The sequence below is a fragment of the Camellia sinensis genome, chromosome 1 (assembly GCF_055761805.1).
Source record: "Camellia sinensis isolate YWXY chromosome 1, ASM5576180v1, whole genome shotgun sequence".
NCBI lineage: Eukaryota > Viridiplantae > Streptophyta > Magnoliopsida > Ericales > Theaceae > Camellia > Camellia sinensis.
In genome coordinates, this window is record NC_138961.1 from 251,942,178 (window position 1) to 251,967,316 (window position 25,139).

At 36.5% G+C, this 25,139-nt stretch overlaps 1 long non-coding RNA gene and 1 pseudogene across 1 annotated transcript; both read left to right on the plus strand.

Moving 5' to 3' along the window:
- Positions 1-2,804: 2,804 nt before the first annotated feature.
- Positions 2,805-7,479, plus strand: LOC145806204 (uncharacterized). Its single transcript, XR_014348964.1, has 2 exons — positions 2,805-3,465; positions 7,202-7,479. It is a non-coding gene; the product is annotated as an uncharacterized LOC145806204 (long non-coding RNA).
- Positions 7,480-19,102: 11,623 nt separating this feature from the next.
- LOC145823117 (protein-tyrosine-phosphatase IBR5 pseudogene) lies at positions 19,103-20,422 on the plus strand (annotated as a pseudogene).
- Positions 20,423-25,139: the final 4,717 nt, after the last annotated feature.

Genomic DNA, 25,139 nt, shown 5'->3' on the forward strand with positions numbered 1-25,139 from the left:
ATTTTGGAGGAGCTTACAACAATATTTAGACTAGAAGCCTCAACTACACTCAATCTTTCCATGGAGCAAACTAATTTAAACAATGAATTAAATCCCGATATGGCATTCAAAAATTTAGAAAGCTAATGTGTCCCTATTCCAATTATTTATTTTCCCTTGTAAGTATAAATTACCATTTTTTATTTTGTTACTCTCTCTCTCTCTCTCTCTCTCTCTCTCTCTCTCTCTCTCTCCCTATATATATATATAAAGTAGCACTTGACATGTTTGTGTTTGTGTACATGTGTCTTTTGCTTTTTTTTCATTTGTTGAGAACTGATTATGTAAGTTTATTTTCTTATTAAAGTAGACACATGTTTGTGCTTTATTTTGCTTGCTTTTGTCATGATCTTAACTTTTTCATATTGCGAAAATCATCCATATTGTGATAAGTTTGGAAGAAATAATAGAGGAATCTAGAAGTGAAACCGAAAAACAAGAGCAAACATGTGCCTCTATGCTAAATGTATTAGGACACTAATTTCATATTTTAAAAAGAAAACTTTAAGTTGACATGGAAATTGCTGTTATTATTGCATTATTTTTGATGTGCATGATATGTGGGCTTAACTTGTGATTTGAGAGAGCTGACACTAGCTTCCAACTTTGTAAATTATTGTTCTGAAGTTTTTTCATTTTCTATAGCTTGTATAGGGACATCTGTTTATGTTTCTCATTTTTTCCATTTGTTACTATGTTTTTGTACGATATAATGCTTTTGGTCCATGGTGTATTTAGGTTTTTGCTAACTATAATATTCCCCTTTTGCAGTCATATGATTAGATGAAAACTATCTGTAAATTTGATATCAATATTATACAACATTCTATGTTTTTTAATTGGTCCATATGAGAACCATTTTTAATTTTGAGTCCACTAGTCTGTAATATTGTTTGTTTTAGTGTTTTTTTTAGGCCACTTGTGAAATTATATGAGTTTAATGCAAAATGGATAGTGTTTAAATAATTGTAATGGACATTCTTAGCTGTTCTATGAGGTTTAAGGCCCCATAAGATCACATTGTGAATTCTTTCAATCCTTAGTTGCACTTGGTTGGGCTAGAGTTTCAGCCTGCCTTCCACTGAATATAAAAAACTTTATAGTTTCTTAACTTACTGACGTACCAGCGAAGATAGCTAGTGTTTGTGTCACATCTTCGAATTTGAGATGGGGCTTTCTTGTTTTTGCTTAAATTATGGGCATTGAGGTGATGGAGCTAGAGAATGAAACAAAAGATGTGGGTTTCATTGACCAAACTGTCCAAGTTATTTAGATTTTCCGTTTCTTCTTAAGATGGTAATTGTTACAATTTCTATGTTCAAAAAGTTATCATTTTGAGCAGTTAGCTATCCTAGTTAACAATCTCATTATGTATAATTGGTTATATGCACTTTTTTAATTTTATTTTATTTAATTCTATGATTAAAGGCTTAGGATGTTTATGATGAGGCTTAAGAAACTTGTACATCCTACATGAACCTTTCAAGAGCACTTTGAGGCACTTTGGCCAATTATAAAACTCAAAAAGACTTTTGTACCAAATTTCCAGCACATTGCCTACACAATAGTCCTGTTTCAAGGTCATATCTCTTAGAGTATTTTGAACGACACTCTAAAAATTTTACATCACCTAGCCTCCTCTGTTATCTTTATTTTGACATAAGATGGGCCACTTTTGACTTAAATTTAAGGGAGAATAAACTATTTTATTTTACCCGGATAGATTCTAACCCATTGTCATTGTTTTTTTTTTTTTTTTTGGCTATCTAACATCTTTCGAAACACAATGAATTCATGCAAGATCAACGGGGTTAAAAGAGAGAATATGTGTGTTATGTATTTCTATAAATTATTAAATGGTTGAACACCCTATGCACCTTTTAAAAACAAAGAATAAAAGAGAGAATATTTGTGTTATGTATTTCTATAAATTATAAATGGTTGAACCAACAAGTAAAATGATAAAGAATGTGAGCTTTGTCAAGATTGATTATTTGGTATCTAAATGTTTTGACTTGTGCATAAAAATCCATACAAAAATTGCTTGAGACTTAGAACTTATGTGCCCCACTTTGACGTAAGTTTCCACGCTAATGGCTAGACTCAAGAGTTGTATCCATTCGCGTTTTGAAAAATCTATGAGAAAAAAGAATCCGTTTAATATTCTCCCTAGCTATTGGTTCTTTTTATTTATTTGTTTTAATTGCTCGAAGGGTTGGTTTTGGTACGTAGTCTAAGTCTTTATGTAGTGGCTATTGATAATTCAAACAAATGCTTTAAAAGTTTCATTTCTTGTATTGCTTATGTGGTTTGTTAAAGTGAAAGCATATGTGCAAAATGATATTTGTTTGCTTTTAAATGATAGCATGGCACTGGCGGGTGTGCTAATTTATTTATTTGCTTTTAATTGATAACAGGATACTGGCAGATGTGCTAATTTATTTGTTTTCTTTTAGTTGATAATGAGGCGTTACCAGGTGTGATACTTTTTTTGTTTGCAATTGATGATAGTTAAGGATTGAAGATGCTTTAAAGTGTACTATTATTGTCAGTTATACTCTATTGAGGTGTGGATTTATTGGGTTTTATGCCATGCTTGGGACTTTTATACCATGTTGTGAGTCCCAAACATGGTGTAAAATTCTATAAAATTAAATCTCGCATAACTAGAATTAACATATCAAAAAATATATATTTAGAATTAAATTACAAAAAAATTACTTTTGTGAAAATAATAAGGATATCAAGTGAATGAGGATATCGCAGGTATATTCTACTGTTTTGATGTGCATATTTTTATATAATTTTATGTTATTAAATTTTGTCTATGTAGACTTAATGAAAATTTTGCACTTCTTGATGATGCGATTGAAGGTGTGGTCATAATGTGGTTTAAAGTGTAGTCTTGCATGTGTGTTTTTTAGTTATTTGAATGAAGTGTGTTCTTTGATATAGTTTATACCCATTGGAAAAAAATAAAATAAAATAATTCTAGCATTGCCACTAATTATACACTGTTTTGAAATGTGAAACACATGGATGGCAATTACACTCTATTTTTAAGTGTGTCTGGTTATTAGGCATTACATTTTTAATTTGAGTTTTGAAATATAAGTAGTTTAATCCATATGCAATTTGTAATATCCTTAGTAGTTAGTTGCCATTTGTAGGAAGCTGCATTGGTGGCATTGTCATTGATTACCGTGATACAAGGAGGACATGATAATGTTCATATAGGTGTCAATCATAGTAAAATTGAAAATATCTATTTGGATTTGGTCCTTGTGGCTGCGTTATCATTGCTTGAACTAACACCAGTGTGGTTTGAACTCCATATTTTGCAAGGCTACCATCATCTTGGCGTAGGATTTTCCTGCATTTGTTCTTGGTGCAGAATCTCTTGGACTTTGCCTGTCAAAGCCCTAGGTCACAGCTCTCTCTCTCTCTCTCTCTCTCTCTTTGTATTTCCTAAAATCTATTATATGTTTTGGTCAATTTTGTGAACCTTATTCTGGTTATGCTTGTGTTAATATATAGAAATTGATGTGTCTGCATATTCTTTGGCTCATATATTCTCTCTTTCTCTCCTTGCATTATGCGAACTTTAGTTGCTGATTTTTGCTTCAAGTTCATTGTTTGTGAGGGTAAAATCCACACCACCTATTTATTATAATTTTCACTAACCCTTCATTTTTGGCTACTTGGAAAACCTAATACGAAGAAAAGAACAGATCCAAGTTTCCATACTTTTGTTTGCTGAGTTGCAATATTCTTACTTGTGCAGATTTTATTTATTTATTTTTCTTTTTTTGTTAAAATTTTCATATTCTAAACTTGAACTTTTGTGCTTTTCTCATATATTCTCTGCAATCTAACACACTATATATATATATATATATATTTAACTGTTTACTTGGGAATTAAGCAATTTTCTGATGTTAGAGAAGATGTTTATGTGGCCACTCACTTTACTACTATGTGTCATTACTATGGACTATTATTAACTAAACTTGTTAATATCTACTTAAGTACTCAAGGAAAACATGAAGTTTTCCATAATTTCTATTTAAAACCAGTGAGATTTAGATTTGTCTAGAAATTATATTTTGTAATAATGATATCCTTTGCTCCTTTCTTTCTTGGACTTTTTATTTTCTCCATTTTCTGCAATTGTCACATGGATGCTCCAAATATGCAATTATAGTTAGGAAAATCAACACCACTTATTAATAGTTCTTTATTTGTGATTTTCTTTGATGAGATTATTTGGTTTCCTCTGCCTATCAATTTCGAGTCAACTTTTAGAGCGATAAAGAAGTTTTGATTGCTTTCTTGTAATGAAATAATTTGTGAATATGTTATATATTTGCATGTATACATTTGTTGTTGTATTTTGGAACCATATTTTTGCTTCAACCTTTTGGGAGCTGTTTGGGTGTGCAACCCATTAAAGGTTGCACATCATATGCAACCTAATTATCTGCCCTTGGATTACAAACAATTGATCAGGACCATTGAATTGTTTAATGGTAGAAAATAGGAAACTTGGGCAACCGGTTAACTCTCTCTCCTCCTATTTTCCTCTCACTCCCCCACACCCACAACGATTATGCTTCTCTTTCTCTTTTTTTCGTCTCTTACTCTTGCTCCTCCTCTGCTGCTCTCACCATCTCTGTGTAATCCTTAATTTCCTACAATAACTAGTAGCCTCTGTTCAGTTCCAGCCACAACAGACTACAAGCCTCTATTGGCTTCCATCATTGAAGTGAAGGTGTTCTCTCCAACCAGATAGATATCAGGTTTATATGGACCTCTCTCTCTCTCTCTCTCTCTCTCTCTCTCTCTCTCTATTTGTCCTCTTCACTTCAATGATTTCCCTCTACCAAAGCCTCATCCTAACTCCAACCCCCCTACTACTTCCAAAACTCAAAATCCCTTCATTTGCAACAATAACCCCCCTTTCTTTCAAAGCGATTTCTGAGAAGCCCTAAAAATCTCTCTCTTAATCGATTTTTGGCATGCAACGACTTTATGTTTTTTTCACGATCGATCAATTTCTCCATCTCTTTCACACTTCTAAAATCAATTCTATTTCTGCTCCTTGTAGTCATAGTTTCATTATCCAAGTTAATTGTAGAATATGTGGTGTGCTTTAATAATTGAAAATACTCACATGCACACTTGCATTGCATAGTTGGTTTGTTAACCCAACTCTATTTGTACAAGCACAAAGGTTATAGCGATCCCGATTGTCCCTTTACTGTTCTATTGTATTTCGAACTCGGTTCCGTGAAGTTGGTAGTGGTATCTATCTTGTTGCCGTCCTTTAATTCCACTTGATTGAGTTTTAGGATGTTTTGAGCAGAGTTGTTACAGGTTGGTTAGGCCTTGGTTTCAAATCCTTGTTGTCCAGTTTTTAGGCGATCCGCTCAAGCGGGTCTTCTTGTGCTCGAGCGGGGATTGCACACCTCCAGTATTTCGTGTTCCTGCAAAACTTCTGCAGATGTGGTTTTTACGCTCGAGCGGGTTTGTTTACGCTCGAACGGGTTTGGTGGCGCTCGAGCGGGTAGTACTTTCTGGGTATAAGTTCTGGGAGGGGGAAATCTACGCTCGAGCGGACTGGTTTTCGCGCTCGAGCGGTAATGCTTTATTCTTGTGTCTTGGCGCTCGAGCGGGCCTTATTGCGCTCGAGCGTGTCCAGATTTTTGTTCTTGGCGCTCGAGCGTTGTGTTCTCCGCTCGAGCGGGTCATACGTATATGAGTTATCCGCTGGGTGATTTTAAATTACTTTTTACTTTCCTTTCTCTCTCCTACTTTTTCTAAAACCCATTCTGAGAGCTTCTCTCTCTAAAACCTTGACTTCTCTCTAGGTATTGATCTAGTAGAAGTGATTTCCTCACCTTTAGCCTTTACAATAAAGTTGTTGATCGTCGAGGGCTATCTTTTGATCCGAGAAATTCGTGGTTTGGAGCAACTTCGTTTTCACCATCTTCTTCTTTGGGTCTCATCTTTGAGGTAGGGGTTCCTACTCACTCTTATGGTCTTTAACCTAGATTTTTAGTTGTTTTGATAAAGTGTTGAATTTGGGAAATTTTGGGACTTAGGGTTTCAAAATGTGTTAAAGAGGGTTTTGTGATTTTGGGCTCATAATATGTATTTTGGGTTTCAAATGGTGTTATTGATGTTGGTTGTTGATATTTAGACCATTGGGTCAATATTGAGAAATGTGGTAGAAAACCCTAATTTGGTTGAATAAATTAATTGGTATAATTAATTTAGGAAAATTGTGAATTTATGAAATTGAGTTGGAAATAATGAAATTGGCTCATTATGTTGTGAAATGATGGAGTTGGATTTATAAATCGCTCACTTTTGAAAACATTGATATTTTATCTGTTGGAGCTATTATTATCTGTTTAGAAATAATTGCTTGGGCTACCGGTGGAGGGTAGTTTTGATTGTTGTAGACAACGCATGATGATTAGGCAAACTAAAACTAATCAATTGGATATGTCATAGAGTATGACGGTTAACAGAATACATTAACGTTATGTATTGATTGATTGATTGTGTATATGACCTTTGTGTATATATGCATTGTGTGTGCGGGAGGAGATAGGGGATGTACTCCACGGTTTAGGGGAAGATAGGGGATGGACCTCTAAACCGGATGCTGCTTTGGAAGAGATAGGGGATGGACTCCACTGATACAGCTCATATGCTTGTCAGATAATGTGTTAATACAGCTCATATGCTTGTCATTGGAAGTGTTGATACAGCTCATATGCTTGTCATTGGAAGTATTGATATAGCTAATATGCATATCTGTTGAAATGTGGGTACAGCTTGTATGCTTACCTGTTGAGATGTTGATACAACTTGTATGTTTATCTATTGTGATAATGAGAAATGTTTAATATGAGTCATTGTCTCATGTAGGTAGTTGGCCAGGTTCTGAGCCATTGATGTAAATTGTGAAATTGATAAGAAATGGAAACCGAAATGAAACATGAACGTAATGGTCATGAGATGGAAATGGGTTATGAATTGGTTTATGAAAATTGAACATTTATCTATTGCTAATGTCTTAGTTATTGCTCATACTGTGTTTAGCATATCTCTACTGGGCATTGGCTCACCCTTTATGGGACATTATTTTCAGGTACAGGTAGTATGCCACCTCCAAGGACATAGCTTGGGAGGCTAGAGGCGAACAGACTTTTGTTGTCTTATTTCCTTTTGATGTATTACATGTAAATCCAAGCCAAGAGCTTAATGTGTAATTGAGTTAGTACTCTTTTTTTTCTAACCAAGTGTTAACTTGGAAAGCTGTAAGCCCGTAGGGCATTTGCTTTTGTTGTTAACATGTAATACTTTTGTAAAGAAATACTCTGATGAATTGAAGAATGTGGATCTTATATATATAAATGCATGTTTATATTGATGGGTTTAAGGTTATTATTTTGAGGGCGTTACAGTAAGAAATGGGGAATTGATATTGACGAACACAAGAAGAAAAAAGGGAAAAAAAATGATGAAATGAATGAAGAAAAATAAATGTAGGAAAGGGGTGGGTAATTGTTTGTGTTTGGAAGGACATTGTCAATTCTTGCTTAATGGGTTTAATTGGCTATATTCTTCTCTATTTGGTGATAATGGGTTTAATGCATTTTTTGAAAAATATATGATTTTAATATTTATAGATTTTGTATGTTATGGTGATTTGGTTAAAATTTAGTTTAGTTCACGACCATTGTTGAATTTAACAATTGGGATGTGTGGAAAGTGAATGATATATTCTTTGTGAAGAAAAAGTGAGACTATTGTGTTGTTCAACATTACTTGAATTGAGATATTTTAATCTGTTGCCGGTGTATATTAATTCCACGGTCTGCCAATTTATTGTCATTGTTGAATTAGTAAGCTTTTGGCTTCCATAATTTTTGGATTTCAGCTAGATTTTTCTATATTGTTCATATTAACTTGGAAATATTATCAAATATCAGGGGCCCTTGCTTGGGTTTTGATTCTCACTAAAGTAATTGTCATTGTGGATTGTAACTCTTAGTTGATTGGACATGCTAAAGAATTAAATTGACAATTTTTCTTGTAGTGTGGCAGGTATAACTATCATTGTGGATTGTAACTCTTAGTTGATTGGATATGTTGAAGAATTAAATTGACAATTTTTCTTGCAATGTGGCAGGTATATATGAGTTTAATATATGGTATTCAGGTCTTGTTGAGCCAAGTTTCTATAGGTAACTTTGTTGATTCTCATAATAGTGTGATCTATATTTGTATGAATTATGGCCTTTGCTGAAGTAGTTTTTTCTTCGGTATGAAGTTTCTTGTCACGGATGTTACAAAAATGCAAGTTTGTTGATTCTCATGGAACCTTGCATAATTTTTTTTCAAATAACTTCTTTTTTATTTCAACTGTCATTCGTATTACTTTTTAATTATTCTTTATTTTGATGAGTTTGATCCAATATTTTTTTTTAAGGCTAGAAATATTTGGAATGGGTTATTGACCTCCTAGATGGAACCTTTTCTCTCTCACATATTACGCTCACTTTCTCCAAGTTTCTTGAGAAGACACATATTAATTTGTACATGATAGACATTACTAGGTGTGCATTTAATTGTTAATTATTTTTCATTGTTGAATGTATGATCAAGTCCTTTTACTAAATTCTCCGGCTTTTTATGAACCAACTATCAATTGCTAAATGAATTATTTATATTTTATTTTTTTATTTTTGTGGTGTTGATATACTAATTGGGGTTTGTGAAAAATATTATAGGGTTTTGAGAGTCGTTGAATTCGGTGGCTAATGCTAATGCACCTAAATGAATTGTCTCTTTAGACTGTCAATGGCTTCTTTATTGAGTTAAAATATGTTTTCTTTATTGAGTCTCAATGGTTTCTTTATAGAGTGCCTATACATTTTCTCGATTAATTTATATTCTCCATGGTTACTTGATAATGAGTTTCATTTTTTTGTTCTCTCAATTATGCTACGTAAGGTCCCAAATTTCATAGTGGGTTTTTCTATATTTGTTCTCGTTCTTAATTGTAGTGTTCACTGCATTCGCAACTCAGAGCTTGGCCTTAGACCTCTGCACGTAGACCCTTTGTACACACTTCTCTCAAAGCAAATATAATGGTTTGTCGTTTGGCTACTTTTCTCTTTCATTTCCTCTCTAAATCCACTATTTGAGAATTTGATTTAGCATATTTTGTTTATTTGGGTATAATCAAATTTTTTTTTTTGGGTTATGTGTGTGTCTATATGTAATATGTATACTTTGTATTCTATAAAATGCTTCACCTAACGCAGTACATGTTGTTTCCCCTATAATTGCTGGAATTTATAAGGTTCTCTAGAAGTATGTTCTTTTTTTGTTTTCTCTTTTGAATATGTTCTATTTTGTCTATGTTTGTTAACAATGGTGATATTTTATGCTTATTTAAATTTCTTTTCATTATTTAGAGACATACTTTGGACTTGTTGAGTAGAATATTCATGCAAAAATTAAGATGATTGGACATTGCTAGCTATATGTTTGAATCATATTTGTTTTAAAATAATGGACAACAAATATAATTTCAACAATAATCATCCATTTTTTGTAATACAATTTCATATTTTTACTTCGTTAATTGGATTATACAATAAAATACGCCTATGGAGACAGACGGCATGTAATTAGGACATGTACGTTGAAAGTTAGTAAAATGCTCCTCAAACTTTGTCGAAAAAGGGTGTTCGGGGGTGAAAATGTGATAGAGCCCCTAAACCACTATGGGGATGTCACGAGAAGGTTGATTATGACAAATGCGACCTGTGGGAACAAAAGACATGTAATTAGGACACGTAGGTTGGAAGTTAGAGTAAAAAACGTCGTAAACTTTGTCGAAAAAGGGCGTCCCATGGGCAACAATGCGAAACAGTGTGCGAACCACTTTGGGGATGTCACAAGAAGCTTGCTTGTGATAAATATGACCGGTGAGGATAGACAACATGTAATTAGGACACAAGTTGGGGGTTAGAGTTGAAAACACTTTAAACTTAGTTGAAAAAAGGCGTTAGAGGGGGGCAAAAATACGAAACAATGCCTAGACCACTTTAGGGATGTCACCAGTAGCTTGCTCGTGACAAGTACGACATGTTGGGACATACATTACTAGAAAAGGGAGTATTAGACACGGAACCTTTTGCGACAGTTTGAAAATCGTCGCAAAAATCATGTTTTTGCCACGACAAACGAAGCCGTCGTCAATTTAATTTTTTTGTAACAGAAAATCTAAGACTGTAGAAAAAAATAATATTATATGCGATAATTTGTTACTTGTCGTTTTTTTTTCTTTTCCCACTCTTCCCTACACTCTCTTTCCTATCCTTTCAATTCTTAGATCAAAAAAGAAAAAAAAAAACCATTTATCTTCTTCCGGTCGTCACTGTTTCTCTCTCTTGTTCCTAGTTGTCTCTCTCTCTCTCTCTCTCTCTCTCTCCCTCGCATCCCAACACCTCCAGCGTGGGAAGAGTTCCAGGTAACCCTCCTCTCCTCTCTTCTCTTCTTCTTTCCTCTCATACTCACTCACACAGACCCTAACAATCTCTCTCTCGCTTTCGCGTTACCCTCACAGACTGCTTGTAGCAGTAGCGGCGACGACTTCCCATTTCGGACATAGCCCACATATATTTTATAGTTCTCTGTTATCCGTAACAAAAACTCATCCCTACAATCCTCTCTCTCTCTCTCTCTCTACATCTCTCTCTGTCTCTGTTCGTTTTTCTCTCTCGGGTTTCTCTTCCCTCTGTTACTCCCTAAATTATTCATCTCTCTCTCTAGGGTTTCGGAACTTCAAGGTAAACCATGGAGACTGCTTCAGGCATGTTTTCCCCAATTTTTTCTTTTTTCCTTTTGAGATATACATATAAGTCGATTCTTACCTTTCAAATTGATTGATTTCTTTGGTATTTATGATTACATGAATTTTCGAATTCATCATTTAATCTATTGGAATTGTTCAATTCTGCAGTTTTTTTGGTTCCTTCTCTTGATTATCTCTGTATATTTTTGGGTATTTGTTTTGACTAAACCATGATATGATTAGTTTCTCAAAAGTCAACTCCTTCTGCTAATTCAAATTAGTTTCTCCTCTTCTCTCCTCTGCGAGTGTTGGTGGTTGAAGCATTTTTTTTCTTTTCTTTTTGGGTAAAAATTAAGGATCTCTTCAATTGATCATTTTTAGACCATGTACAAGATATTCACATGTCATTACTAATAATTGATGCTTGAATTTGCTTGTAATGTGTATAGAATTTATTACCTTCCATAAAGTTGGACTACTTGGAAGTTAGAATTGATAAGAAATGATTTGTCAATTGAAACTTTTATTTAGCTACATGAATTAAACCTCGTCTGGGGTTGTAAACTTTAAGAGAACTGAAAGAGAAGGAGAACGAATCAAGAGGGAGAAAGAGGAAATTGAGTAAGGCAAAAAAGAATTCTAAGAGGGGTGCAAAAGTGACTTCCATGCATCTTGATGTAAGATAGAAAAGGGAGATGATGGAGATAAAAGAATCTTTAACAGTTTAATGAACTCCAATGTCATCATCCCTTTTAACATTTTTTTTGTTTAAGCCTTTATATAGACTTATTTCCTAACCCTAAACCTATATGCCTTATTGCTACAGAAGGGAGGAGCTATCAAATGTATAAGGCACCTAACTTCCAAAATTGCATCCCAGCTCCCATTTTCATGAATTTTATACAAAAAAATTCAAATAGGAAGACAATTCTAAATCTAAATGATATGAACTCATTGTAATGTTAAGATACTACTTAAAGCTTGGTTTTCCTAGAAGGACTTCAAATTGTAGTTCAGAACTTCATGTTGAGTGCCACATGGGCCTATTGTTACCAATCGTTAGCACACCATATGATTTACATAGACTATCTCTGATTTACATAGACCAAAAATGAGTAAGTAGTAAAAACAGGCCGCAAACTGGCATGCTAAGATTTATGGAACTATTAACATTGCAAAAGTTTTGAATGTATGGAAATGGTAGTGTAATATATAAATTCCTATATCGTCTTTCAGAAGAGATATAGACAGAATGATAAACTGTTAATGTAAATATTATAACAAACAATATTGCTACACTTCCCACATTTCTATACCATATTATTCTTACCATCTTGTCAACACAATACTGGTTTAATGGGACCCACATCTTGCGTATATCTCCAATGCAATGCTGACAATTAGACTGACACATCATATGGTAAGATATGATGGTAGAAATAAATGGTCATTGTAGCATTACTCATAAACAAATAATAATTGGTATAATTGCTTTTTTGGATATGTTAAATTTTATTTTCAAGTTTTGCTAAATTCAAAATTTTCTATTGGACATTAAGGTATAGTGACAAGTTGCACAATCATTGAATTTGTGGAGATGTTAAAATTATATAATACTCCTTTTATTTTATTTTAAAAATTTAAATTATAATGTTTTCTTTGGATTGAATTTGGTAGTATCAATATCAGTACCATCAAGTAATGCTTCTAATTGTTGTCATATTAGATGTTTGGACACAGAAAGTATTTTCCATTTATACTCTGGGTTTTCAGCATATATGTTCTTATATGTAACCGTGTCTATGAGGGGTATCTGTGGTCTAGCTTTGGGTCAGTTATATTATGTTAATGACTAGTTGCTTTGATTCTTGTGAGATATATCAATCCTCTATTATACGCTGTATCTGTATTTCTACTCATGATTTTATTATCCTCTTGTGGACAGCCAACATTAGGCTTATTTGGACAATTTTCGTGGTACCTTTAGATGGTATATCTGCTTTAACTTTGGTATTTGCTTTGCCTCTTTCATTTATGGGAATTCAGTAGGATGATATTTTTGATCTCATCTGCATGTCTGTGAACTTTTCATCTCATATTTTATCTCATTCTTTTATATATTATGTCAGTAATGCCTCTGAATCATGGTAATATGTCAGACTACTTAAAGTCCAGGCATAATAATGCTATGTAAAGTATTTCCAGTTCTATGGGAAAAAGTTACCCTTATAGTCTCATATCTGACTTATATGATTGTCCATTATCACTACCGTTAGTGTAAAAGGAAATTGCTTTGTTATATATTTCAATGACCTTATTATGTATTTACCCATGCTTAACTATTAGATGCTTAACTACAAGCTTTGTCATTAGTGTCTTTGGTGGTGCAAGTTCAAGTTACGGAAACCTCCTCTCTAGAAATGAGGGTAAGGCTATGTTTTTCTTGCCCACCCTAGACCTCGCTATAGTGGGAGCCTTGTGCATTGGGTCACCATTTTTTAGCTGAATTTTATGCATATTATGAGGATAGCAAATCCATAGCTGGACAGGCCATAGGTTCCGTTGCCATTTTTGTTGTTATTTCTTTCTGTTTATTTTCTTTTTATTTTCTCTTGCATGGATTGGTGAGAAAATCATTTTTTCAATTGACTGATGTTTGATCTCCTGCATGGATTGGTGAGAAAATACTTGTTTAATTGTAAGGAAATCCATTTTCCTCTTACTATGTTACTCACAAGTCACAATATTCAGTTTTCTTCCTCAGTAGTGAGTTTCCACATCTGAAATTGAGAGCAAGTAGCCTTGTTGTTTCTTGAGAAGAGATGGAAACCTACTGTCACTTGGTGAATATTGGCCAAGAACCTTTGTATTTGGGAAAATTTTGTTTTAAATGTTACTTCTTTTCCCACAGAAGCAGGTATTAAGATCCATTGTTTCTTGACTTTTGTAATTTATGAAGAAAACCTAAGCAATTGGGAAGATGCATTGTTAACTGACTGCTTTCCTTCAATTAAGTTCTTTAGAAAGCAGAGATTATTAGTTGTCTTTGTAATTCCATGCAGTTGGGTCAATATAATTTCTCTTTGATGGATAGAATGATGTATATTCTTAAGTTAGTTTAGGCACTCTATGGAATTAATGGCTTCCTATATTCATGGTTGCAAATGGGTCTTGTGATGAAAATTAGAGCCATCACCATATCTGATAATTACATGAAAATTTTTAGTTCCTCTTGAATGGCAGTTTTTTCTTTGGAGTCAATTCTGTTTTTTTCATTTCTCTGTGATCTGTATTCAATTGTCTGTTGAGCTGCTTAGATTCGCTAGGAAATCAATCGAATAGCTCCAGTGGTACCAGAGCTACTCTTTGCATGATATACATCTAATCCAGCATCACTGTTTGAGAGATGGCAGCCAATTTCTTCATGGGCCCCAATATAGGTGATGATTATACATCTAGTGCACATTTGCTTGTGGGAATCAAGGTTGGGAATCGGCGTCCTGTTGAATTTCTCACAGGACTGGGCCACATTTGTTGTGTACAAAGATGGTAATCCTTTTCTTAGGGAATACGATAGAAAAACATTCAAGGAATTTCTATCCTAACTAGTTTTTTCTTGGATTTTTATTTTTTGAAGGAAGGGAGCATGGCATGGGGTTATTATCATTTCATTATCCATGGGAATTACAGCTTAAGCATGAAAGGAGTTCTGATGGCCATGATTATTGAGCCAATTAGTTTATTAATAATAAATTAAAGTACTCAGAATTATTTTCCTGATAAGTGAAGTCTCAGAAATATTAATCGTATTAAAACAATTTTAAAAAAATACATACAGTTAGTATGGAGATTGCTAAAATAGTGAATGATCATGCTGCAAAGTTTGAGAACATGAGTTCAAGTCTAAAGAGCAGATGTGTTGTGTAAATATAGCTTTGTAATATTATAATCTGGGTAATGATGACATCCTTATCCAGTAGCACAAACCCATTTCTTTACTGACTTTGTCATGAATGAAAATTATGTTTTTTTTATTAGTTCCGATTTACAAAATTTGATTTGGTTGTTGTAATGACCCAATTTTTTTTAAAAAAAGAACTAGCCAGTACATAATTTAATTGAGCGGAATTTGAAATTGAGTTTTGGATCGCCGGAGGTGTTAGGTTTTCCATGTCCGGTAGTTACTCTGCCTGAAGTGGGTCTGCGTGTTCGATTCTCTCTCTAGAACAGAGAGAGAGAGATGATGTTCATAGTGTGCAATCCGGGTGGATGGGCTCCGAGTATGGGTTGCACCATGTTCGGGATTCATGTTTCTTTGGATGCTTTGGTTTTTCTTGATGTTATATATTTGTTTGCTTTGCTGGGTTTCAGAGTTTCGCCAGTGTTCTGATTTATTTGGTTCAGACTGTGATGACCTGGAATTTTTTTTAAAAATAAATAAATAAATAAATAAATAAAAGATAGAGAGATTATGATCAAAATGTGTGGGGAAATGGAATATTTTCTTTAGAGAGAAAAGGCTGGGAGAAGAGTGAGTGGGAAGGATTTTATTTAAGATATCTCTCTCTGGCCACTCATTGACTTGCACCACTGTTAATGATAAACATAACTTCTCAAGACCTAGGGGATTTCTCGAATTCTTAATCCGGTGCCTTCTTATCAAAATCTTTATAAGAACTCCTTTACTTATCATTGTCTCCAAGATAACAAAAGCTTACTGTTAATGTTAATGTAAATTGTGTAAATTACCACACCACCCACTCCACCTACCACCTCCACTACCACCCACTCCACCTACCACCTCCACTACCACCTTCACCTACTCCCAAATCCTCTCCTATATAACTCCTTGTAATATACACAACACACACATCAATCAATATACATCAATCATAATACATACAATTTATCTCTATCGATTTATCTTACATGGTATCAGAGCTAGGTTAAAAACCTAGTCATTCTGCTTCACCGGCGGGCGGCAGCCTCGCCTTGGCCGCCCGCCGGACCTCTACACATACCTTCATTCCGCTGCCACATTTCTTGCTGCCGTGAACCACCTCTTTCCCTCTCCCTCTCTCATTCCGGCGACTTTTCCGACCCAACTCCAGCGGAGGTTTCTGTTCCTTAGCTCCGTCATGGAACTTCCAGCGGAGGAGAGGGGTTTCCGGTCTGCTCCTCCTAGCCGCCGTAGCTCCGTCATGGAACTTCCAGCGGAGGAGAGGGGTTTCCGGTCTCTCTTCAACTTTCTCTCTCTAGAAATATTCAAAGAGTTACTTTAGGTGAAGGGATCTCAGCCTCCATTTCAGATTTCTCCAAAGTAAATGGAACATTCATCAAAGACCTCACGGATTTCTCAACTGGGCATCGATAAAACCCATTGCTCTGATCAATGGTGCCGTAAAGAATCTGAGCTTTCTTCATGTTCTTCTTCTCAACTTCCACCAATCCACCCTGAGCCAAGAGATCTTCAAACACCAATCCACACATGTAAATCCCATAACAAGGAGGGGTATTGTAGAGCGAATTGTTCTCAGCATGGATCTTGTAATCCAGCATCACTGGAGTAATTTCCTGAGCATTCCCAATCAAATCTTTCCTGATAATCACAATTGTAACCCCAGATGGACCAACGTTTTTCTGGGCACCCGCGTAGATCCGGCTTTGAGCAGAAATTGGAAGACATGTCGGCAATCAAAAGACTCTCTTTGTTATTGGGAATAGGGTGATTGATGATCTCTCTCTCCCTTCGGTTTACATCTCTCTCTCTCTCTTCGCCATTGTTGCCACAAGTTCCACCTCCCTCCCTCTCGGCATGCACACCCACACACTCCACACAGACACACGACTGCTACACAGGTTAACACACCCACACACCTACACACACCATTAACACTGATCTCTCTCTCTATCTGTGTTCCACCAAACACACCACAATTCTAAAATATTATCCCCACTCATCCATATCTGTGTTCCACCAAACACACCACAATTCTAAAATATTATCCCCACTTAAAATATTATCTCCACTCATCCACACCCCATTTTCCTTTGCTTTATTTTATTTTATTTTTCGTCATCAACCACCCCACACCAGCACTCACTTCCCTCTTTTATTTATTTGTTTTCCACCATTTTCCACGGAACGTGAGCCAGCTCTTTTCACTTACTTTTCCCTTACATTTTTTATTTTCCACCCATTTTTAATTTTCCACCCATTTTTTTAAAAAAAAAAAAAAAAAAAAAACACACACACATTTCAAATTTGCACAACAACCCATATTTTATTCATCTCAGGGATCGCCTCGAGCACAATTTTACACAAAAAAAAAAAAAAAAACAACAACAACAACAACAACAATCAACCAACCAAAACAGTGGCATTTTTTTTTTCTCTACTCTGCTGCCGGTCTTTTCTTCTTGCCTCCGTCCTGGACGGCCCTTGACCGTGCTGCCTCTGTGCTTTCTCCTCCACTGGGCATGATCACTACTCCCTGCTCCTCCACTGCAGCATATGGCGGCCCTCCAAATCGGAACATCACGGTGGCCTTCCGCTTCAGCTCCTTGTTTTCTGCCCTTAGCACGCTTATCTCTGCTCGCGCATCCTTATACATGCGTTGGAGCAGAGCCAGCTGGGAGTTTAATTGCTGCACTTCATTTGTCCTACTCTGCAGCCGGTGCGACAAGTTTGTGACTGCCGTCATGGACTCCACACATACCTTCAAAGTATACTGATTCGCCTCCACATCCGACTGCACTGCCATTCTTTGCTCCACCGACCGCATCGGAAAGTTCAACGGAGCAAACCCAGTGGTGTTTGGTTGCGGTTCATGGGCCACCGCACCAGTTCTCTCTCCTGTGGACTCGTTCAGGTCGGGAAAGAGAGTCAGCAGACCACGGGACGACGAAGCCATTTTCTCTCGCAACAGCGTGTTACAGACTATCTCTCTCAGCACAACGAAGAGTTTTTCAGAGGAGAATATCTCTCGCAACAGAGTGTTACAGACTCTCTCTCTCAGCACAACGAAGAGTTTTTCAGAGGATTTCGCAAGTTTTTTGCCTCTGCCTCGGCCTCAGGCTTCGTCTTGGTTAAATAGCCGAGGCAGCCACGCGCATCGCGCGCCTCTTGACACCGACAACCTGGCACGCCTTTTCATGGCACGCCTTTTGATGACATCGGGCACGCCTTTTGATGGCACGCCTTTTGACAGATTGGGCACCCCTTTTGAGGGCACGACTTTTGAGGGCTCGATATCTACATCCATGTATATTTTTTTTTTGGGCAGCCTATATACCCACGCATACAGTATCATGTATAAGTCGCTCATGGCGCACTCCCTAAGTCGCCCCCTTGGTGCACCACCACAACCTCTTTTACAACGGTCCGCTTTATCAATCCCTTTGTTTCAACCTCAAATAGGTTTCTATCTTCACACCTATTTGAGTTTAAGGGGGGGTTATACACAGTATCATGTATAAGTCGCTCATGGCGCACTCCCTAAGTCGCCCCCTTGGTGCACCACCACAACCTCTTCTACAACGGTCCGACATGACCCCATAAACTGTCATGCTACATCGGTCCGACATGACCCCGTAAACTGTCCCGACATTGATTCCGGTCAGCTTCTACATCGGTCCGACATGACCCCATAAACTGTCTTCTACAACGGTCCGACATGACCCCATAAACTGTCTTCTACAACGGTCCGACATGACCCCGTAAACTGTCTTCTACATCGGTCTGACACGACCACACAGTGTCTGCTACATCGGTCCGACATGACCCCGTAAACTGTCTGCTACAACGGTCCGACGCGACCATACCGTGTCTTCTACAACGGTCTGACACGACCATACCGTGTCTCCTATCCTGTTTTATTTTATTTATCAGTTTATTTTTCTGTTTTGTTACTCTCTTCAAACTCAAGTTGGTTAGTTCCTATCCTCCTTGAGTTTGAGGGGGGCTGTTAATGTTAATGTAAATTGTGTAAATTACCACACCACCCACTCCACCTACCACCTCCACTACCACCCACTCCACCTACCACCTCCACTACCACCTTCACCTACTCCCAAATCCTCTCCTATATAACTCCTTGTAATATACACAACACACACATCAATCAATATACATCAATCATAATACATACAATTTATCTCTATCGATTTATCTTACACTTACAATTTGATGATGCCATCCAATTTCTAGAGCAATGTAAAAGGGATAGGGCACGTGTTCTTGTCCACTGCATGCCTGGAAAAAAAGAGAGCAGATCGCCAGGTATTGTGATAGCTTTTTGATAAAGAGCAAAGGAGGGAGACCTGCACAGAGTTACCAATGGGTGAAAGATCGGAGACCACCTATTAAATTAACTCAAGCTGTCTACTGACAATTACAGGAGTATGAGCAGAAGATCTTTGGGTTAATTGAGAACAACACGGGGGTCTTACCAGTCTTCAGGCCATCGGCCGTCCCATCCTTCAGCTTCGGCTTCCCAAAGCCAAACGATCCGGTCCCTCTCCCTGCTTTCAACAATCCTAGTGCTCCGTCCATTTTCGCCCGTCCACCATTAGACATTGCTCCTCACGAGTTCACTTTTGGTGCAGTCCAGACTCATCAGAATCCATCTGGAGTCTGTTTTGGGGAAAACCCGCCTAACCCAAATAACAACGATATTGCTATGGATGGTTTGTGATTTTAATGTGCTTCATTTTATTCCTTCTTCCTCCGCTTCTCCTCTGCCTCTCGACGATCCCAAGGATGTGCTGAACAGTATTCACCCTCTAAGGCCAGATTGGTATGAGGAATTATGTGCATTTATCTTGGATAAGGGCAGTAAAGCATATGAGGCAGAGGTTGCGGGTTTTAAGTCTCAGATCTTTACAAATTTGAGGGGAAAGGCTAAGACAGTGTTGGAGCTTGGCATTGGGACAGGTCCTAATCTCAAATATTATGCCAGTGATAATGGTGTTCATGTTTTTGACATAGATCCCAAAAGAAAGATGATCTATGATGCGACCCCACCACAGCTTGGCATTCTGGGTTCTCCATCATTTGATCTTGGAATTTGATTATCTTTAAGGATATCCTAATTATTTAGAGTTCATTTAACTGCTGAGGACAATTCCTTGAAATTTTTAGAATTGAGAAATGTCAGTTGTTGCAAGTCAGGTTCTACTGTGGTCGTAAATTGAAGTGCTTTGGATCAAAACGTGGAGGATGGAAAATGCGTCGTTTGGCTCCAAGAAAATTTAATTTCTGTTGCCAAAAATTTGAAAGCTTCTTGGATCGATGTAGGGATTTTCTACACTCTAATATGGTTTTTAGCTTAGTTATTTGCTATTGTGTATAGATGATGAGATTTGGTTGTGGTTTGGACAAATCTAGGATTTGGGTGTGAAATGAAAAGAAGGGTTTTGATGAATATGAGGTAAACGAGTATGAGGCTTGAATATAAGATCATGTTGTGCCAAAATAGTTGATTTTGGTGTTTGGGTTGATATTTGGTGAAAGGGGGATTTTGCCCTAATTTTGATTAAATTATTATTTTGCATAAATAATTGGGATTAACATTGAAAACGTGAAATTGGAAGGTTGTGATTATAAATGGTGATATTGGGTATGTATTATCTCACCTATGGAAGTTTTGAATAAACTATTTATTTTGATATTGAACATCTCTTTAGAAATAATTGCATTGGGTTATCGGTGGAGGATAACTATGATTGTTGTAAAAATTACATGAGGATTAGACGATTTTATGTTAATCCATTGTTGGTGTCATTAAATATGACCATGTTATAGATACATTGTATATGTATGTTTATTGGGAGAAGAAAAGAAATGTACTCCATATGTGATTATATTTATAAATACATTGCATATGTATATTTGTTTAGGAGGAGAAAGTGAATGGACTCCATTTAAAGCAAGTTGATCAGAGTGTCCTGGGTGAAAGACCCGAAATTTTATATATAAATGGGTGCCGATTCCTTCGGACGAAATATCCGTAAAATTGCAGGTTTGAAGTGTTTATGTGAGTTTTACATAATTGGAAAATCATTGAGTTATAGTTTCATTTTGATTGTTGAAAGATAACGAATTTAACTTATGAATTGAGTAGCATATATGAACTGGAAATGAAATTAAAGGAAAATGGAATAAGGTTGGTCTTAGTGGTATATGGATATGCAGGTCTTGTAGATGTTTCAGGATCGGTATTGTTTATGTACGTGGTATTTATACTACGTGGTATTTATACCTTTGCTAAACCTCATAAATTGTGTTAGATTATTTCTACTGGGTTGTTGGCTCACCCTATATGGGAATACTATTTTCAGGTATAGGTGAGATGCTTCCTCCAAGGCAATAGCGTGGATGGAGTTTTGGGAAGCAAGAGTTTTTTAATTATGCCTTACGTGTGTATGTTTGTTATTTATAAAGTAAAGGGCTTAAGATGTAATGAGCGAAACTCAATTTGTGTAACCAAGCAATGACTTGGAAACATGTAAGCTTACATGACATTTAATTGGCTATTAAACAGTGAATTTTGATATATGAAAATATATTATTTCTCATATTTATTCCGCATATGAATTATTTTTATTTTATTATTTTGGAGGCGTGACACAGAGACCGAAGTTATGGTGTGAAGGATGTTACAGGTCTAAGCGACTATATGTAGATTTTTGGTTTAAGTCTCGCCTTTGTTGGTGAGTTGTGTTATTGGGCCGTTGTCATGTATTCAGCGATTGCAAGATTGCTTCTTCTCTGGCAGTTCTAGGTATCCGTGTCGCCAAGTCTGCATGGGTGCCAGTGTCGTCGTTGCTGCAGAGTGGTAATGCCGGGGGATAGTTTTTTGTCCGTCGTTACATGTATGGATTTCTGTAGGTGCTGGTGTTTTGCTCCGGTGCCATAAGCTCTGTAAAATGAAATTTGGAGGAGATGAGTGTGGTCCACGCGTTGCATTGCAGTGTGGTGAATCGCGTTGTATCTGATTATTTGTTGATTTCAACTTTCTCTCCGATGCAAGACAGGAAGGTGGAAAGTTGAGTTGATGTTGATGGTATCACATGGGAAAGGTTCCACATGAGTAAACCTTTTGGCCCACGGTGTGGTTAAAAACCAGCACATGGTTTTGGCTTGATGGTTTTGACTCAAGGTGGGCCAGCCAATTATTTTGGTGAACTCACGTGGGCTGAAGTTGGTGACTCATGTTGGGTGTATTTTATGGAGTCCGGATGCTCGACCGCCCCTTCTCGTGGGCTGAAGTTGGTGACTCATGTTGGGTGTATTTTATGGAGTCCGGATGCTCGGCCGCCCCTTCTTGCGATTGTCCCTGCGGCTAATTTCAATTTTAAAAAAAACAATTCAAAATAGAAGCAAAGCAAACCAAAGAAGGGAAGAAGGGGATTTGCAAACCAAACTAGAGAGGAAGAAGAAGATATCTAAAAAAAAACTATCAAACCCAGATGATTCCATTATTGAATACAATGGTTTTGTTATTAGTAAGCCTTTATCTTCCTGTTTGCTTTCTTGTTAAGGTTTAAGTATGAATCGATAATGGGCATTTGGATTTCTATTTCTTTCTTGATGACAAATCTCCATTTTCTTTTACCATTTATATTCAAATTTCAGAACAATCCAAAATGGCCATGGTCATCATCCAAAATGGCCATTTTTCCCAAGAACACAAAGAATAATTTCATAATCATCATCAATATAGCGACCCCGGTCTTTTCCCATTTGATTATTGTATCCAGACTTAGGTTCCGTAGCTCCTGCCATTGTATTATGATTGTTACCGTCCTTTAATTTCCTATTTCTGAGTTGGGGGATGCAATGGGCAGGTTTGTAGCAGGTTGGTTGAGCTTGGGAGCAAAGGGTTGCTGCACAGAATTTTGACCCTTCGCTCGAGCGAGAAGTTCTTCGCTCGAGCGAGCTCTTTGTTTTGGTCCGTCGCTCGAGCCAGGGTTTCTTCGATCGAGCGAGGATTGCGTTTTGTAGTAAGACCTGAGAGCTGAGGGTTTTGGCTCGAGCGAGCTTTTCTTCGCTCGAGCGAGTTAGTTCGTTCTTCGCTCGAGCGGGAGTTCCTTCGCTCGAGCGTGTGTCTGGTTACAGACCTAAGGGTTTGAGTTCTTCGCTCGAGCGAGATTTCTTTCGCTAGAGCAAGCTTTTGGGTTGTTGGCTCGAGCAAGGCTTCCTTGGCTCGAGCGTAGCTTTTCTGTGTCTGGTCGCTCGAGCGACCAAGTCTTCGCTCGAGCGAGCCTGTCAGGTTTAAATAGGCAGCAGCGTGTTTCTGATCAGTTTTTCATCCACTTTCAGATTCCAAAACCCTAGGTACGAGTTCTCTCTCCCTCTTCACACCTTCTCTCTTAGGATTGATCTACTTAGAGTGAGTTTCTACCTTAGATCCTTTATTAAAAAGATAGAGTGGGTCGAGGGCTTCCATTTAATCTGAATTGTTGGTAGTTTGGAGCACTTTGGAGTTTGGGTCTTCATCTTCATCTTCTCTTTTGGGACTATTTCTTCGAGGTAGGGATTTCCTACTCCATTCTATAAGTTTTGTTCTAAGTTTTGGTATTTTGATATGTTGGGGATACTTTGGTAATTTTGGGAAAAACCCTAGTTGTAATAATAAATTAATTTGTATAATTAATTCTTGGAATTGGGAAAATATGGTTAAATTCATGAAATTGGGGAATTCATTGATTAAATGGCGTAGTTGGTTAATTTAAATCACTCATCTATTGAATTGTTGGTATATTTATTTCCAAGTCTAGAAATAACTGTTTTGGGCTATCGGTGGAGGATAGTCGTACTTGTTGTAGACACTGCATGTGGATTAGGGATAACTGAAACTAATCATTGATTAAGTCATCAATTTTGACTGCTGAATTAATACAGGCATTATGTGTATTGATTGTGTGTTGTATATGTTATGTGTTTGCATACATTGTTTTGTGTGGGAGGAGATAGGGGATGTACTCCACGGTTTAGGGGAAGATAGGGGATGGACCTCTAAACCGGATTTTGTTTGGGAGGAGATAGGGGATGGACTCCATTAGCATCACTTTTATGTGTGCTTATTTATATTGAAGTGCTTTATTGATACAGCACTAAAATGTGTATCAAACTGGAAGTATGAAGTGTTTTGATTTGAGCCTGAGTCTCATCTGTTTGTTGACACTGGATGAATGTGAATATATTATGATGGTGTTTGGGAAGTGAGTTTTTATGTAGATTTTAGTAGATGTAGGTTTTTATGAGATAAAAAATTTTTGGTGTTTGGGAAGATAGTTGGGTTTTTATGTGGTTGGATGTGATGTTTGTGAGAGAAAAAGTGAAATGATTATGGGGTTGGATGTGATATTTTGTTTGGATGTGTTTTTTTTGGTTTTGCAAAACTTCTGTCTTTTAGTGAAAAAAATGAGAAAAAAATTTGGGAACCAACTTCCCAAACACCACCTATGTATGGTTCACTGTTGAAAGATTGGCCAGGTTCTGAGCCATATTGATAAAGTTGGAAAGTAAAACATGTCTTAGGCATTAGTGTCATGAAACTGTATAATGATGTAATTGATTATCTTGGTTAACCATCTATTGAATGCTATTGCTTTATTCAATGCTTATATTTGGTTTAGTATATTTCTACTGGACTGTGGCTCACCCTTTATGGGAACATCATTTTCAGGTCCAGGTGATAAGCTACCTCCCAGGACTTAGCTTGGAAGGATTTGGATTTTGAAGACTATCTTTAGTTGTTTGTTTTTATTTGATAAATAATCAAGCCTAGGGCTTTATTTGTATTTGAGTTAGAACTCATATTTTGTATCCAAGTGTTGGCTTGGAAAGATGTAAGCCCATAGGGCATTTAATTTGATGTTACATGTAATGTTTTTATTTAGTAATACTCTGATGAATGAATAAATAAATTGTTTTCTTTAAGTAATGCATGTTGATGTTATACATATAATGGGTTTATTTTGAGGGCGTTACAATCAACAACAATAACTAAAAAAAAAAAATTGCAGACCTAGAAAAAAAGAAAAAAAAAACGGAGGGATAGAGAGAGAAAGAAGCAAAAACACAAAGAATACAAAAAATAAACCATCTGTGAGAATCAGAGAGAGAGATCAACAACAATAACTAAAAAAAAATTGCAGACCTAGAAAAAAAGAAAAAAAAAACGGAGAGAGAGAAAGAACAAAAACACAA